This window comes from Stigmatopora argus, chromosome 9 (genome assembly GCF_051989625.1).
Source record: "Stigmatopora argus isolate UIUO_Sarg chromosome 9, RoL_Sarg_1.0, whole genome shotgun sequence".
Taxonomy (NCBI): domain Eukaryota; kingdom Metazoa; phylum Chordata; class Actinopteri; order Syngnathiformes; family Syngnathidae; genus Stigmatopora; species Stigmatopora argus.
In genome coordinates, this window is record NC_135395.1 from 13,907,024 (window position 1) to 13,925,279 (window position 18,256).

Consider the following 18,256-nt stretch of genomic DNA (forward strand, 5'->3'; position numbering starts at 1 on the left):
TAAGTTTAGGTTCAAATTTCTGCTACAGCCTTCTGATGATATTAAGTTTATTTGTTGCTTATGTGCTTAAGTGAATGCTTTCTGGGTATTCTCGCTTCCTCCCACATTGAAAAACCTGCATGGGAGGTTGAAATTTCCTCGAGGTGGGAAAATGAGCGTGACAGGTTGTTTGTATACAATATATGTTCTCATTGGTTGGAGCTGGCCACTATAGTTTGTAGTGTAGTACTAGTGATACCCTCCAGGTAATCCATGACCCATTTAAGGATATGTGTTGTAATTTGGTGGCACACACTTTCCTGAGATTGTGGTAATTGTGGTAGCTGTGATGTGGTAATGCAAAAACATAAGCAAAGATAATATACTGTAAATTGACAATCAGTTTGTGAAAACTGTGTCGCAACTTACAGTACCCGGAGAAACCCCACGCATGCCCAGGGAAAACTCCAGAGAGTGAGGACCCACCTGGGATCGAACCCTCGAGCCCAGAACTGCGAGGCAGAAGTGCCAAGCACTCATCCGCCTACTATATTTTTGGATCGCAAAAAAATCAGAAATTTTTCATTTTCTGAACCGCTTGCAAGGGTTGCTAGGGGTGCTGGAGCCTATCCCTGCTAACCATGGGCACCAGGCAGGGGGGACACCCTAAATCAATGACCAGCCAATCACAGGGCACTCGGAGACTAACTCAGAGAAACCCCACACATGCCCACATTTAAACTCCTGAGAGTGAGGACCCAGCTGGGATCGAATCCTTGAGCCCAGAACTGTGAGGCTGACGCGCCAACCACTCATCCACCGAGCCCCCGGCTATATTTTTGGATCTGGAAATATTTGCGAATCTTGAAAACGTGTGTGAAACACAGATGCATTTGTACAAATATTTTTTGGGGGAAACAAACCTAGCCTTTCTAAATCTCTCCATGGATGATGTGTGCGCCCTTGGTTACCTAGTGAACTCTCCTCTCCGGCTCCAATTGGCGCTCGGGAGAAGGCGTCGGGGTCGCGCTGCGCGTTCTCGCCAACCTCGAGTTGAGGAGAAAGAGCATCCACTTCAGAGGCAGGCAGTCGGACCGAGAAGGGGGCGCACTCTCACTGGAAACAACTCACACACGGGAGGCACCTTTTTAAAAAAAAAATGACAGCCGCAAGAACGCGATGAGACTTGCTGCACCGGAGGCGCTTTTCCAAAAGAACTAACAAAAAAAGGCAATTCTGGGTGATTTTGGAGTACACCCACCTCATTCGTTTCCCATTTATTTACTATAAACACGATCGCACGGTTATGGGGGGATTTCCATCTGGATCGTGCAGGTGAGACATTTTTTTGACACTCGTTGAGAAGCGTGCACACCGCTTGTTGTTAGGATTTGGGGAGTGAAAGTGATGGTTTTTTTTGCAATGATCGGTTCCGTTTTGACTTCCCAAACGCATTTGTGGGTTGGAACGCTTGCCCCGATGTTAGATGCTCGTCTTTTTTTTTTAATGCCGCTGACTATCTCGCACGAGGTGTTCAGGCATCCGACAAATAGTCCAGCGGATATTTAGTAGGCTTGGATGCTTTGATCTGTAGTTATTCCTATTGTAGACACTTGTTACTTGGAAAATAGACAATACGTGCATGGGTGCCTGATGGAAGAGTGACGCACAAGCTAAAAAAAAAAAGGAAAAAAAAGACTGCAGCCACGTTAAATTAAGCACAGAAGTTTATCATATAGGATTTCAAAATAAAATAAAAATAGACGTTTAAAATATCTTATTTTGGAGGGGTCATTTTTGGTGACTAGTCATTTTAATCAGGTTTAATAAGTATTTGCCGTTCAAGCTTCCTCTTCGCTTGTTTACACATGAATAGCCTGCTCAATTTAAATCCCTTTTTAAATGCATGTGGAATATGATTATTTGGAGATAATCTGCCACTGTGAGCTGGAATTAATATTTTATTAATGTGAGTGATTTGATGTGTTATTTTCATGCTCATCACTGGGAGGAGAGCGGATGCCCAGTTTGAGGCATGCAGTAAATTATTCCATTTTTTTTCTTTTTGCAGTTCTTAAGGTTACAAAAAGAGACAGGATTATGTTGCTGAGAATAGACTAGTTGAAAGGGCTGATGCAAGTTTAAAGGCAGTGTGATGCTGCAGGCTGCATATGTCTGCCTACTTTCTGACTCTGGGAGAAGCCTGGACACAACAAGCTCAGTCTGTACAAGCAATGGCACATAATTCATCGGGGAATAATCAGTTCCAAACAGGAAACAAGTGAGTGAAAGTCTTTGTCCCTTGTCTTTGATTTATAGTCGTAAAATGAGAAAAATGTGAATTTAAACATGGGGGAAAAAGTGGACTTGCCTATTAAAACCCTACTTTATATATTCAAACATTAAAAAAAATCCATGATGAGCTGGACTAACATGATACATTTAGTAATTATTATATATAAAGTGATATTCAAATATAATTTAAAATAATACAATAATAATGATACATTATTAATAATAATGAGTATGATAATGGTAAATCACTCTAGTCAACATAATATTGTTTACACTGGTTTGGTAAAATTGAACAATAGCTAGCTTTAAAATCAGAAGCTAGCAAAAACAGTTTGTTTATCAGTTTTGCAAATTATTCAAAAGATGCACTTATATCAACAACAAAGATGCTTACAATATTGTAATGTCTTTATAAGTGGCAACAGTTTGAACGTGTGTTATTTTAGCAAGAAGCATGACGTTGACGCACAAGATTTGGAGTATTGGGCCAGACAATATAAAGCCAAGCACCAGACTTGCCCCCCGGCCTTAAGTTTGATGTATTTGGTGGTGAAGAATAGAAAAGCAGGGTAGCATTACTCTTTTAGAGTTTCACAAGATATTTTGTCATTTTGCTCAAAGGGAGGTAGAAATTGTGTTCTAACCTGGATTGGTTTAATCAGGAAACAATTGGCATTCATCCACATCTGAATATTTTAATATAAGTATAATTCCAATGCTTCCAATTTCTGTCAAGTCCTTACGTTTCAGTTTGGGTTTATAAAAGCTATTTTTCTCGGTCCTTATTTTCTAGCTCACTGTTGATATTTTTATCGAGCATTGTCATAAATAAGTCCAAATGTATTTACTGCAAACAAGGCAATCTCTGTTGAAGCTGTTGTTAGAAAATTGTCGGAAAAGAGTCTGCCGATTGTGTTCATTTTTCCAGACAGATTGTCCTTTACGTTGTTGGCACGTCTGGGCTATCAAGAAGCCGCCAATGTGTGATCCCTGACAGGCACACTGTGTACCATGTTCTTGAGGACATTAAAACATCCCATAATGCAGTTTAAAGGTTCCCACTTGTTTACTTGAGTCCCCACAAGGAAAAACCCAATGGCCCTCGGTTTCCTGGAAAGGTCAAACCAGCCTGATTCTTACCTGAGTGTCTTGTGACATGGCTGAGAATCTGTGGGTCTCTGGGCTTTTATGCTACTGTTTCTGTTGCCTGGAAAGGACGATGGTGTGTTGTGTATTCTGTAGTGCATATCTGCAAGTAATGACACAGAAAGAGAGGAGGATGTGTGCAAGGTTATTTTTGTTTTCCAATATACTTCATTGTGTTTGACATGTTGTCCTGAAGATACAGAGGAGGAAATGAATAATTTCCCAAATGCATACGTCTGAACGGAAATGTGTCCGACTGGTGTTTGTCTCATATCTATACAAAAGTGATTTTTCTGACACTGCTTTTCTCTTCCGACTAACATTACTTAAATTGTGTAATGAAAGTAACATACATATCTTATTTAAAAGTAGTGGAACTCTATTCTAAATGACTTTAGGTTTTTTTTCTCCAAAACTTTAAACTTATATTTAACAAAACATTTTAAAGAGCAAAAGTATTAGAACAGAATGAATTGAAATTGTATAATAGTAAGTTAAATGAAACCTACAGGGAGAAGATTTAACAACTTCAAACGGACTACACATTTGATCAGGCCACAGACTAATAAGCACACCAGAAAAACGTGCATGTCCTCTAATGGCTATCTTGGAACCTAAAGGCAACAAAACATCAACATCAACATAATTAATTAGTCCTATTAATCAGACCTGAGGGAGGTTGCTCCGAGGATCATTGTGTAAACATCCCTGGAAATATCTTAAGTTTTAACTAGTTACCTTACAAAAAACAACAACAAACAAACACATAAGACACCCCCCCCCCCCCCAAACAAAAAACACTGAAAGCTTGTCAAAACTATCATATTTTAAATGTGGAATTTTTTTATCAGCTGCTTTTTTACTCAAACCTATGAAGTATTTGTTCAAAATCTTAAGTTCTAAACATCGCATTTACAATACTCTCAGGCAGCCATTTTTTGGTCTTCCTACCACCAGAACACATATTGTAAAAAACAGTGCATGTTTAATATACAATTATACAATTATCAAATACTCAACAACAACAAGTAACATATTTTCTGATCATTATATCGTTAATTCATCATTATCTATAAGTATTTATACAAAGTTGTGACACAATCTGGATTTTCTTTACAGTCCTATTTTCTTCCCAAAAATGTGATGACAAGATCTTTTATCACTTGCTGCAGTTTTAATAATGGGTGCTGGATTATTTCCTTCTTATTCGTGGTCTACACAGGGTCGGATAATTAAATCAATCGCTCTTTTTAATTTGTCAGTTGGCACTGTCCAGGAGCAGTGTATTAACAATGAGAATCCTGGGAGTTATTTGCTCTTTTTCAAAAGTGAGCTTTGCTTATGAGTGGTTTGTATTCTTAGTTGAAGGAAATGTACTTTTGCTCATTAATTCAGCGACTAAAAACAGGTTGTATTTCATTAAATTATGCTCTCTGGACTTTGTTGCTGATATCACTGGCCTTTGTTTAGGGTCTTCTCACTATGGTTCTCACATCCACTATTGTTGTTTGTACTCATCTGTTGATAAAAGTGGTTTATTTTTCAGCAAATTTCAAATGATTGTATTGTAAATGGACAATTATTGATTTCTTCTTGATTGTTTGTTTATTTGCTAGTTTCAAAATTGAAATTTGCAACTGACATTGTAACGTAATTCCATGACACTCGTGTGAAAAAGTCAAATACAGTACAGTCAACTTGGCGATACAGAACTCAAAATAAGTATGCATAATTTGGGTTGTTGCATTATAATATTTAATTATATTAAATTAAAAAAGTAGTACATCTAGAATCGTGCACGTCTGCATAATGATGCATTTAAAAAAATGCTTGTGAATCTATTGTTGGGCATTAAATGGAAAGAAGCAGAAAATACTTTGTTGTAAAATTAAAAAAAAGGTTTTGAAACATATTTAATTGAGATTTTACATTGTTCCTGGTCCAAGAACATCTTTCATGACTAACAGGTTGAACTGCCAACAACCAGTGTCTGCTTGTTAAATATTCTTTTGGACATCGCCTGCTCTACATTTAACTACAAAGCAGATGTCACACACTATGTCGGGGCTTGATGTTGGCCTGCATTTACCGTATAATTATTTATAAAATCAGACATTTTAAATTCAACAAAACAGTGCCTGTGGTACTTTCGTCTGAGTTAAGATTAGGGATGTAATAAGATATGCACCAGCACTGCAGATCTATTTTTGATTGTTTTCCCTTTTTGAGGTTTAAAAAATGCATCACATACTCTTTGTGTGATGCAGCGAGATGTGGTGCTGAAAGACAAACATGACAGCAGCAGAAGGAAAGCCTTTACACAACTGTAAACTGGCACACCACATACTTTTTATTCATAAGTGACCCCTTTTTGATATAATGGGATACAGGAATAACACCGGATCTTCAAATCTGCTGACGTCATGTCACGCAACTCTTGACCGTTTGTATATTTGTGCATATTATTGACCATTATCAGTACATTTTAGACAATACTATACTCCAAGCATTGTGGAACAAGGGTTGCCAGATCGGAAAATACATTCTCACCATTCCAACATACTGTAAACAAATATTGCTGGAACAGAGTCTGCCGACTGTGTTCATTTTCCAGACAGATATCTATCTTCGAGTTGCTAGCACATCATCGTTTATAGTAAGATGCATAGTTCTGATATCAGGAGTTTAATCCAGTGCATTACTATAGACATTACTCGGACTTAAAGCAAAGTCTATTGGCTTGAGAAAAACTTCCACACTAGCCATAGTGTTGAGTATTTCAAGGAGTAAGAAGTGGTTTTGTCTTCTCATGCATTTACTCATGCTGTTCTTTGTGATGCTGCTTATGTTGGATAAACTTTTCACCTTCTCTGCCACTTTTGGAAACTTGCATGAGAAGCTTTGAACTCGGCTGCCATGTCATTTTTAGTATTTGATGAAATCACTCATTGCTTGTCATTAGAAACTTGTGCTGTGGTTGAGATCAGTTTGTCCCTGTTCGCGTCATTTGCTGTTTGTTGTTGTGGAGTGAAGTCTGGAATGAACTACTTGCATTTAGGTATTTTACTGGAGAATTTAGATATTATACAGTACATAATTGATATCTCACACAACAATCAGATGAGGACAACTGTAGACACTTGTTGGAGTTGTTTCTCTATAGTTAGATTAGACAGATTAGTCTTCAATAACCCTGATTTTTACTCTAACAATTCTATAAATGAGGGTCTGTTGGTGTTATTTGTTGGGCAAAAAGTCTATCAATCATCCGTCCAGAAAAAACAGAACTCCTGTTGTACTTTTAATACTTTTGTCTACATAGCGGCCTTGGAACAAATGTGTCTGCCCAACGTGACCTGTTGTGTTTGTTTTCAACACCATCTTCTTAATCCACATGTTTCCAGTTACGATTTGTTCCACCCGAATCCAGCCTGAAAACGTGACAGCAAATCCACTGTTAAAACGACACACACGAACGCAGCCATGGAGGTCAAAGTTAATGGGGCAGTGCTTCCCTTTCTGTCAATTCACCAACTTCTTATCCTATCAAGCAATCGTTAAGCCCCCTTCCTATCGCATTCATTTTCTTAACACGCAGAGACTATTGTGTGGATCTGACAGGACACAGAGGACGGAGTCCGTCTAATTCATGGGATAAATTGGTGGAGATAAGGCCTGAGTCAGTACCTCCTTCCTACCATAGATCCCCTGGGGCTGGCTCTTAAGAAGCTTAGTAAAAGCCTGTCCTATGAAGACATGACATAGAGCTGGCTAAATGGACGACGTTGGAGTGTCTTCCATCAACCTAATATTCATATATAGGTCACCATTACTGAGTGTTATCCCATTCAGTTTATTTATTTATTTTTAGTTATTTCTTGTGATTTATGAGTTTTAGGCACTCTAGGCAATGAGCAAAGGATGAAGGCTATATTAGTTAGGATTTAATAGAGCATCACAAAACTGACAAAACAGCCCACTCATAAGAGCAAGCTGTATAAAATGATGCTTCTGTGCTAGCAAATCAATAATGAATGCCGGTTTACCCGTAGTAAATGAAAAAGGCGGAGCTCCCCAAGAGTCACTGGGTCACACACACTTGGGAAACAATTAGCGGTTTCCTCACTCGCCGCATTGCTGCAGTTTTTCTTCTTCTTTCCAGTTCCACGCTTTCCTCCTAATTTTTCTCTGGGGTCCAGCAGCATGCCGGCACTGCTGTTGAGAAATTACACAAAATAGTAGGAGTGTCAGGTCCGGCGAGAGCTACAAAAGGCGACGTCAGGTCCTGATGATGCATGTGTGGCTGTGTGAAGTGGTGAAGTGTGGTGACAGATAAGACACCAGTCTTGCGGGTGTCTGTTAACCTCATAATGCTGACAGATTACAGATTTAAATATTTTAAATCTCATCGAGCACATGGTGTTGGTGATGAAGAGTGGGGAAATGGCTACAGTAAAACCACAGATTAATAGAGATCTTTCCACGCTCTCCAACACTCACTCACACGTTTTACCACTAATAGTTGACCAGGATAAAGAAAAACACTAGTAGAAAATGTTGTCTCAGAATACAAAAGAAATTCAAGTTACGAAAATGATCAAAAATCTTGAAAAAAAGAATTTACGAAATATAAATGCACTTCCATTCTTTGCAACACTTTTAATAGCATTTGAATTATTAAGTATTAAGTATTTAGGCGAATACAACAAAATTGTGGACCTGTTGTAAGATCTAGTTAACAGAAGTCCTACACTTGTTTCTTTTTTCGTACTCTTGGCCACTGGGGGAACCTGCTGAACAAATAAAAATATATGTGTGCTATAAAAGCAAGAGAGTGTGACAGCTCAATCATTGTTTCCTCACATAAAAGGACCTACAGTTTACACAGCACATAGTCGTTCCCAGATTTGTTTAACTTAAATGTTCACTGCCACTTAATCAAGTGTAATGTCTTTGCAGTTATGTGTGTAAAATTTTACCGGCCATGTAAAGCTGTACCGATGACATGTCGGATAGTTTAACATCTATTCATGGTAGTTTACAATCACTGCACCAAATACTAGTTGCACCATGGTCAGTTAAAAGAAACCTTCTTAGTTCCCAGTCTTGCTTTTTATTTTTTTCTGGCCCTTATAAATTATTTACTTTCTTAAATAGAAATAATGTTTTTAACATACTTTTTATCTCAGCCATCTTTCAAGGCTGCTCGTCTTTCTATTAAAAAGTCATTAATATTGATTAAAAAGTTGTCCATAATTATTCTTGCTGATAAATGTCATAGTTCATTTTCTAGGTTTGGTTAAAAATTTTAATGTTTTGAATTAATGCATCATTTGTGTGCAAAGCAACATAGAAGCATATCACGAATAAACAGTCTTGGCCATTTTCTCCCGTCTGGGGTCGACAAGCTCTTTTCAGCTTAAAGCACCAAAATCACTCGCAAATTCAACGTATTTTCTCTAAATGCTTAAGACCAGCTCACATTGTTTTCTCGGTTCGCCAAATCATCCCATTAAGTGATAACATAAGCCCTACATACAAGTTAGAAAGAAACACGGATTTGCTTGATCTGACTGATGGAGTTTTGTGTTGCTGTTCTGTTATTTTTCTCTGAGGTACCCTGAAGAGAAATGCTGGAGTAAGCTGTTGGTTCACGAATGTCCTAATAGCACCATGTTTTGCAGTGCTCAGGCTTCTTAAATGCCCTCTAATGACAATGTAAACCCTCCACCTTAATAGTATACCTTCTTTGGAATAGTTCATTCCAGTGCTTACACATAGACCTTCTCCTCCTCCTCACAGTATTCTATTTATACTTCTGCATTCTCGATGATGGTTCCCCAATAGATTTTGAGTACAGTTGCAATTCTACATCTATCTCGGAGCCATTCCGTGCCGATATTCCACTTCAGGCTTAACAACTGTAACTGTGGTTATTCATTGCAATCTACAGACGTAAGGAAATGAATTTCATTTCTCCCCCTTTTGATGAGCAGAAATTAGTGTGGCCTTATTTCAGCTATAAAACATTGTTTTATCTATATGTTGCTCGTTGAAGTAAATTTCTTTTCACTATGATTTTAAGTATTTCACTACAGAGCAGTTGAATGCTAAGAACGAGTGGAGTTTATTTGACCTATTATGCTCTGTTCTATGTGGCTCATTACATGGATTCAGTTCCCGATTCACCTGGAAATCTAGGTCATTACATAAATAGCCTTGTGGCTTACAATCCCAAGATGGAAGCTCTGATAAATTGGTGGTTGTAGGTCATGATGACAATCAGTGGAATATGCGTTCAGCCTGACAGTTTGATGTGTCTCATGGCATGAGAAAGTTAACTTTTCAGAGAGTGGGGGAATGTGATGAGACATCAAGGTGATGATTGAAAATCGTGTTGACTTGAGTAGTTTTGCAAAAACTGGGCAACAGATTTGTCACCGGATAAAATATCCAGAATGCCATGATTGTTAGGATCTACTCTAGAAATATTTTACATTTATTTTCACCTTGAGCCTTGTCAAACTTGGAAGGGCTCTCATGTACTGTTGTTGTCTCTTGTGGGATTACAAGTTGAAGGTGAATTTGGTAAGATCAACTTGAAGCTTTTAGCTTTTCCAGGGGCTTTTGGGCCTCTGTGAGTTTGAGCTGCTCCCATAAGTACAGGTGTTGAATGACATAATGGTGGTGGGCAGCTCAGTCCTGAATCTGAAGAGCAAAATGATACGGTTGGGATAGAAATGATTCTGCGAGAGTGGCAAGAACGGCGAGCGGATCAGAGAGGCTGGGAAACGGGAACAAAAAGAGATGAGTTTGAAACAAGAAGAAAGTGATTAGGCTTGGAAGAGCTTTGCTTCCTGACAAGTTAGCTCGGCACTGAGAAGACAGTCCAAACAAAATATTGCATGTTTGTTTTATTCATTCTGAGGACAGATTTAGTTTAACTGCATACTGACTACAAACAAAAAGCAGCAGTTACAACAGAAGAGTCCGCTCGACTTTTCTACTTGTAGGGATTTTGATTGAGCCCGATCTCGTCATCATGCTGGAACATACTAAATGATTCAACGTTTTCTGACACCCCAGAATTTGCAGGCATTCTAATATTTTATTCTCTTTAATCAGTCCAGCCTAAACCTGCTGCGCACATTTCAAACGCCATACAACCCCCAACACTAAAGCAAACAGTGACAATTATTCTTGGAGCCTTTTGGTTGCCTGGCGCCCAGTGTGTTAGCTAATGGGGTGTTTGCTGTTTCTTCTTGAAGAAATATAACACAATATAATTTTACATTTTTTTTAACTTTGCTTTATGTATGAGTAGCTCAGAAATTTAAATGAAAGTACATTGAGGTCTTCACTAATGGAGACAAAAGCAATTCAAATTCAAGCTTGCAGCATCCAAAGCCAAGTCTTTAAGAAGCAAACATTCTTCAGTCTCTTCCGGGTTCATTCTAATGATACCCCTGTGATTTGCACAGCGCATCCATGATCATTGCGTACAAGAAATCTAGAATCGGCCCAATAAGCCGTATCCTTGCATTTGTTCCGACTAGTGCATTTTAAAAGGCGACATTCGAAGATTTGACTGAAAAAACTTATCACAAAAGGCACTGGAAATGTGACATATTTCCTCGGGGATAATTGTGTTTTGGGCCTCTGTGGCCTACTTTTCCTTTACAATGCTTTGCTGCACACATGATAAAAACCTACATCACATGTAAACCTGTCATATCAGTCAAATATCCTGAGCAGCGAAGTTCAGTGCAAAATATGATGCACATTTCACACCAAGTGAAATGACTGGTTGAATGGGGTTGCATGTGGATCCTCGGTTTCCCTTTTAATCCCAGACACACACCCATACCCACGTGAAACTAAATCCTTCAAGAGATAAAAACAAACAAATAAACAAAACTGCCGCGCAAGCACAGTGGTGAATGTCTGAATAGGGGATATTTGTATAATCTTGGGGCAACAGGGCTGACTCAGACCCAATCCAGAGCCACTGTTGCAGAGAGACGACCAAGGACAGTGGTGTTCTAAATCCCAAGTAGAATAGAAAAGTAAAGACAAACAGTGTTGCAATGAAACAATGGCCAACCCATTTATCTGTGCATCCCACACAACCCTTGGCCCAGATTTATAGCTGTGGGCATCCAGTGCTACCAAATCTTCTGGCAGCCTCTGACAGAGTTACTGATAAGAAAAGCAAGAACATCACCAAGGAATTCCGAGCTCATACTAAAACACGGGCAGCCCCAAAACAGCTCATACTTGTACAGCACAGGCTTATGATATACAACATAATGTAACATGATCTCACTGTAAATTGGGAGAAATTGTTCCTCATTGATTTTGCTCTTTCTCTTTACTAATCCAGCACGTATATCATAGTAAGCGACATGGGTTTATGGATAGCTGAAAAAAAGATGGTTGGATGAGCACACTTTCCTTCCTTAGGCGTAACTCAGCTGTTATTCTATCAAGACAAAAATGCCTGTTTGAAAACAAATGAAACAGGCCTTTTGTAATCATTAGGCTTGAAAAACTTAATCTGGCACACAGGTGGCAGGTTTTATCTACTAGGGGGAGAAAAGTATTAAATATGGATTCCTTTTCCAGAGCAGGTATACATAGTGAGTGGCAGAGGTTAAAATCTCTCAAAAGGTGCACTGAGCAGTTTTGCAAGTTTAAGCTTGTAAATGTAATCTTTCCTTTTCCCCCTGAAAATCCATATCATTAACCTGCTTCCAATAATAAAAAAAATAGATTGTATATCTGCATATTCGATAATTGTCTTAAAATATGCACTCCCCCATCAACTCATTAAACATGACCATGAGCTAACCTTGAAAGACTTGCACATGCCACTACTTAGAAATATATAGTTTCTGTCATTTATTTATTTTTACCTCAGGAATAAATATTTATAATAAGTAACATGATTCTGGCACTCAGGGCTCAGCGTTTAGTGTCAATGAAAATTAAGGGGAAGCCCTGTAGCCACATAAAATTTTACAGCCAACATGTAGGCACTTTTATTGTTGTGTTTGCTGCTCTGCACAAGCTCCGGGGCTCTTGAGCAAGAAAACAACAATGTCCCCGTTGTTCCCTCTCTTCTGCATTCATGCCTGGTAAAAGGAACTCTCCTCCCTTTGTGAGCGCCTGCAATTTGCTCTTGTATCTGCACAGCTTGGGTGCCGAAACATAGTTTTCAAAGTGCTAACATTTAGGGCATAGTTAAGATGTCATCATATGTATGAATAAGTAATATGCCCTAAAGTTGCAATGTTGAACTCCGATATGATCTGATATGACATTTTGTTTAGGCTATTTCACTCACAGATGTTGGAGGAAAACCCTGTTTTTAAAACGAGAAATAGAAAATCTCAGTGGATCCCAAAACAAGCACTTAAACCTCTTCTAAAAAGACATTTTGCCTGTGACTAATATTGTTTTTTAATCCTTGTTTTGATTTAAGTCTATCTTTTGAGATGTGGAATAATATTTTTTGTGCACCACATGCTGTATGTGGTGTTTGATCTTCCATAACAGAATTTCTTGATTGCTTGATTCACCGAAAGGTGACTGTGTCAAATTAATTTTTGCCCAGTTTAATGCATGCGTGATAGGTCAACGCGAGACTTTCAATTGTCCATGGGCGTGAATCGAAGCGTAATCAGTTGTTTGTATTAATTACTTTGACTGGTGATCCGTTCAGAATGTAACCCACCTCTCACTTGAAGTCAGAAAAGATGGCTTTCAATTCTGTTTGCTGTTGTCAATCTGCTTCTTAGCTCAAAAATATTAAAAATATATACAATAAATCAATTGGTCTTCTTGCGCAGCCCATGTTCCAAAACCATACAGGATGAAGTAGTTAGTGGACACCACTTTACCTTTTCAGCACCAGTGCACATAAATAGAATGTAGTTAGTGTTGCCCTTTTTGTCGTATGCTCAGGATTTGATAAAGATTAGGAGAAGAGATATAATCCTAGATATAAATTTGCAGGTTTTGAGGAAGTGCACACAACCTGAGGCTAGATTTGCCTGGAGTGTTTTGGGCATGGCCTACTTCTCAGCGTTCAGTCATTAGCGTTGTCTTATACCCGATTTAAAGTAGAGGGATGGGATTTTAATTCCTCCTTAAATCTCAGTATGCAGGGTGTTTGTACTGCATCGAATTCTTCACTGAAAGGAGGTCAGCCACCATTCAGGGCTGTCCGTGAAAATTACCTCTATACATTAGATAGAGTTCACTTGGATTTCAGAAAGTGGAGAACTTAATACGAGTGACACCAAACCATATGACCCCGATAGCCCTCAGCCAAGTGGAAGGATGTGTCCTTGGTAGCGCAGTGGCCTACTCTTGTCTCAGGGATTTTGTTGAGGGTGTGCTTGAATAATGTCCTGCTAGAGATGCTCTAAGTGCAGCTTCTAGGAATCTGGCATCAGCAGTTTTACCAGGGAAACCTCTTCCTTTTGTGCATATTATATCTTAAGAACCCATGAACTGGGCTCGCAATAACTGCTCATTGTCAGAGAACCCTAACATATTTTACACTAGAGTGAATGCTATCATTTAATAGAGGAAAATAAGAGAAATAGATCTGCAAAGATCGTTCGGCATTAGTTATGCAGTAGATGCCACATGAGTCACAAAATGTGAGCTGTTGCATCCGCAAAGTTGGGATCAGAACAGGTAAAAATGTTGTTTGAAATGAAATAGTGTATGCCTGCAAAGACAGGGAGAGAAAACACCAAGCTTGAAAATAACAAAGGATGCATTACCTAATAGATTTGGCAAGAAGACAGAGTTCAGGGCAGTCTGATAAAGCTAGGTTACAGTACTTTAATCAATCACAAAGAACACAAGCCAATTTAGGAAGAAGGCTGACATTCAAGATAGGCTTTCAGACAGGATTAGAAATAGTAAATTGAGAGTAGACATATTTGGCAGTGGGAGCCGGAGGGACTGTTGTGATGGGACAGTGGTCCGTCCTCCACAAGGGGTATTACGACTTGTCTGTGACTGCCCTACTTTATTTTATATATTAGCAAGAAAGCTCTGGTGGCGTCTGTCTGCAACCTGCCTTCTAGAAAGGGCAGTGTCATTTATGATATCCCCAAGAGCTCATCTGGATTCTCTGACATGACTAATAATATTATGCACAATATAATTTGTGAAGCAGTATCAGGTTACGTCTATGGTTACTTTGAAGATGACCCAAATAAATTAAAATTAATTTGCAGGCTACCAACTACCTTATATCCTTCTTTTCAGGGCCCCATGAAATTCACCAAAACCTTTTACCTGTACATGAATTCTTTAGACTAACTATCTCCCACCAAATTATCATTCCGCTGGGCATATCACCAAAGACAGTTCCTCGCTATGCTGAAACACCAAGCATGGCGCAGAGCAGACTGCCAAATTAGCCAACAAGCACAGTGAGTCTTGCTCCTGCGCAAAACTCCAGCGATTAAATAAACCCTGCATGGCTTTGAAATGACTATTCTTCTTGTTTTCTTACTCGGCTCGATTAATGGGGCTACAAGGATCTTCACATACGTATTAACAACTTTTGTAAAGAATTGTACTTTTGCATCTGGGTGTTTAAGGACATTCATGTATTTTATAGAAGTAATTGAATACAAAATAGCTATTTCTTCAGCTTTGAGGTCTCCTAGCTTCAGCTGCAGCTTGCGCTTATGAATGGAACACAGAGAGGTACTGTGATGGTGATGAATAAGAGAAGCGAGTCAACTGTGGTGACTGATATCACCTCACTAATCCCTCTGCGTCTCATCCCAAGCCACCTGGATGCTGCTTTGAGTTTGCGCCTAAAGAGGGAGTGTTGAGATTCAAATCACAAAACAAATCAGGGCCAGGGAAAACAGTGTATAGCATACATTCTGTCCAATTCTATTCAACTCCTGAGGACCTCTTCAACGACAGATAGAGGTCATGCGGTCCAGCATGTGTTTGTGTGGTCATTGTTTTTCACCAACGACGAAGGTCCCCTTCTCAGAGCAGCGGCTTTTTGTTTGTACCAAAGTGGACCTAGTCATCAAGTGCAGCTTAAATTGTTGCTGACCTTTAGTTAAAAGCACATCACTGTTGGTTCAGAACTTAATTATGCTCCCATAAAAGTCCAGACATCATGTGCAGTGGGCAGACCTTATTTAATCTGTTTTCATTAGGCCACATCAACCCTCTGTTTCCTGTGTGAATAGGCGTGCTGCACCATGAATCTGTAATTCATCCATTTTACCCATTTTTGTGTATAGTAAATATGTTTGCTGCAGGTTTGTTTTCCTGTGTGAATGGCACTCATGAGTGTCTTTTAAGCCATAAATTAAGAAATCCAGCTTGTCACACAACAATACACCTTGGCACAACTCACTTCTCTGCAACTAGCGGCCATTTTGCATGACAAAAGCACTTTGCTGTTTCTCTGCTTTTTGGCATCTGTGGGTGCTCCACAAGGAAGCCAATCGTTCGCGGTCTTTGAAAAGGAAACAAAATGTGTTATGCTTCAGTCTTTTCAACGGCTCATAAATTAGTACATTAACTGTTGCTCTGTATGAAATTTGGTAAGGTAATGGAACACTGTACATGTTTCTGAAATTCCGAAATTGTTTATTTTTAAATAAATAAGAAAGTCATGGAAAAGACTTTCGGTTACAACATGCCAGAATTTAATTTAATTTTGAAGGAAAATTGGGGTTCAATGGTGAAAAACTACTCCTGGACCCAACTTCAACACAATATTTCTTATCTATCTTTTCAACTATGACCTGAGTATTGTTCCATGTACTGATGGACCCTGCTTAAATGAGAGTTGAAATGTTTTATATGACAACCAGTGCAACCCAGTTTCGATTGATTTACTGCTCTGCAAATGAAATAACTTGGATGAGTTTGAATTTTTACAGTCATAGTCATTCAGGGCTTTGAAGTTTTTTTTTCCTGTAAATCACTCCAGCCATTCTGTCTCTTCCTAGTCAACAGCAATGGCCTCTAAAACAGTTACACAATTGGATTATCTGTATAGAACATGCATTTTCAGGTTTTAGACATAACTAGCCCAAAGGTGCTCAGAATCACTCAGGAAAAATGAAGTAGCAAAATCAAAATAAATGTTGCACCTCCGTAGTTGTCAGTTTACCAGGCATCACTTCAAACCTGCATATATTTGAAAATGAATTCACATACAAGGTATTTATGAAACATAAAGCTTTTCTTTCACATTTCAAAAACATTTGATTTTAAACCAGGGCCAAAAACAAAGATGCCTTGGAAAAGAGCAGTGAATTGCACCCACTCAATGTAGAGAGAGCTACAGTCCCTTTTTGAAATGGCGCACAGCATATTAAGTGTTCACAATAATCAGCTCTTCAAAAGACCGGCTTTGTATGCTTTCTTTTACCGTATGTGTTTTGGTTTTGGTCTCTAAAAATGACCTTTGATATGTTTTGATTGTGATTAATGTAATGATTTACTGTTTGACAACATTAACCCGGAGAATATAATCCATATTAATAACCATTCAATGCTATTTATTTCTAGATCTGAAATCACATTAGTACACTGGCCAACATTGATATGCACCCAGCAGATGGCCATTCAGGCCAAGGACAATTGAGTAGGCTTTAACACACACGCAACAGTAGCCACACTTCAGTTGATGGTATATAATGCACTGCCAATGAACATGGCACTGTCTTTGGGTGCGATCAACTTCTGACCTCAATTAACTTGCAGCAAACCCCCCAATACAGCTCCATCTGTTTGTGAAGTATTAATACAGTAGCTACTTCGAGAAAACGGTATCACACCCACAACGCCTGCGATGCTCAACATCCACTTATCCAATCAATGTCTTGTGCTCGACATGCATATTCCCGAACATACATTGAGTGAAAGCTTTCATCTCCATCCTAAATGATACCCTCATTAATCTTCCTCGATAATCAATCAATAGAAATTTAAGTGACGTCTTTACGCCGGACAGCTATTAGACTAAATATCAGAGCAGATGCATTCAGAAGTAAAGATTACAAAATTAGTACACAGCAAGTGGCTATCATAATCATTGATTTTCTCTATATATGTGGATACGTGCTGCTACTATGACATCGGGGATTTATATGTTATCTTTTTTTATCAGCTATAATGAATTTCAGAAGGATGAGGAGGGAAAAATCCATATTTTTTTCCTATAGTAAGTCAGAAATGGAGGTCAAAACTGCCATGTCGCTGTCCTTACAACATTGAAGAGCAGCGTCACATCTGTATCTGCTGAATTCTTTATTGCTTTATTTAATATCGCACCACGAGTACAATCAAATGAATATTATTGGGTGATTGGATGAATGACTGTGAAAAGCAGGAGTCAATTTAGTATAGGATTTATTTGAACAATTTGAATGAGTTTACAACGGCATGACTATAAACGAAAGGGAATTAATGTGCCATTTTTCATTTCAGTCATTTTAAAACAATGAATGAACTCACTTCACTGGCATTCGTACAGAAAACGAATAAGGACTGTACTTACTTGGTTTTCCGTCCATTCTGTACAGCATATGCTCATGGACTGCAGTTTTTTTTGTTTTGTTTTGTTTTGTTTTCCCCGGTTATGCAATCGCACTATTCTCATGGAGCGAATTGGAAAAAGCTAAGTTAAACAAACCCATATCTTTTGCACATTTGCTGTCTTCCCCAAATAAGCGGCATGATGAATTTATTTATTCATGTTGGTTTGCATCTTGCACTAACAAAGCTGGAAAACATGGAATTCAAGTGTCAGTATGGATCATATGCA

At 38.6% G+C, this 18,256-nt stretch overlaps 1 protein-coding gene across 3 annotated transcripts in view; it reads left to right on the forward strand.

The window, feature by feature from the left end:
* The first annotated feature begins 995 nt into the window (after positions 1 to 995).
* nlgn3a (neuroligin 3a) overlaps positions 996 to 18,256 on the forward strand; it is a 131,543-nt gene continuing 114,282 nt past the window's right edge. Inside the window, exons 1-2 of one of the 3 annotated variants that reach the window (XM_077610230.1) lie at positions 996 to 1,314; positions 2,051 to 2,260. The gene's annotated coding sequence lies outside the window, so the exon portion shown is untranslated. The remainder of the gene's footprint in view (positions 1,315 to 2,050; positions 2,261 to 18,256) is intronic. The other 2 variants (XM_077610231.1, XM_077610233.1) reach the window with 2 other exon arrangements.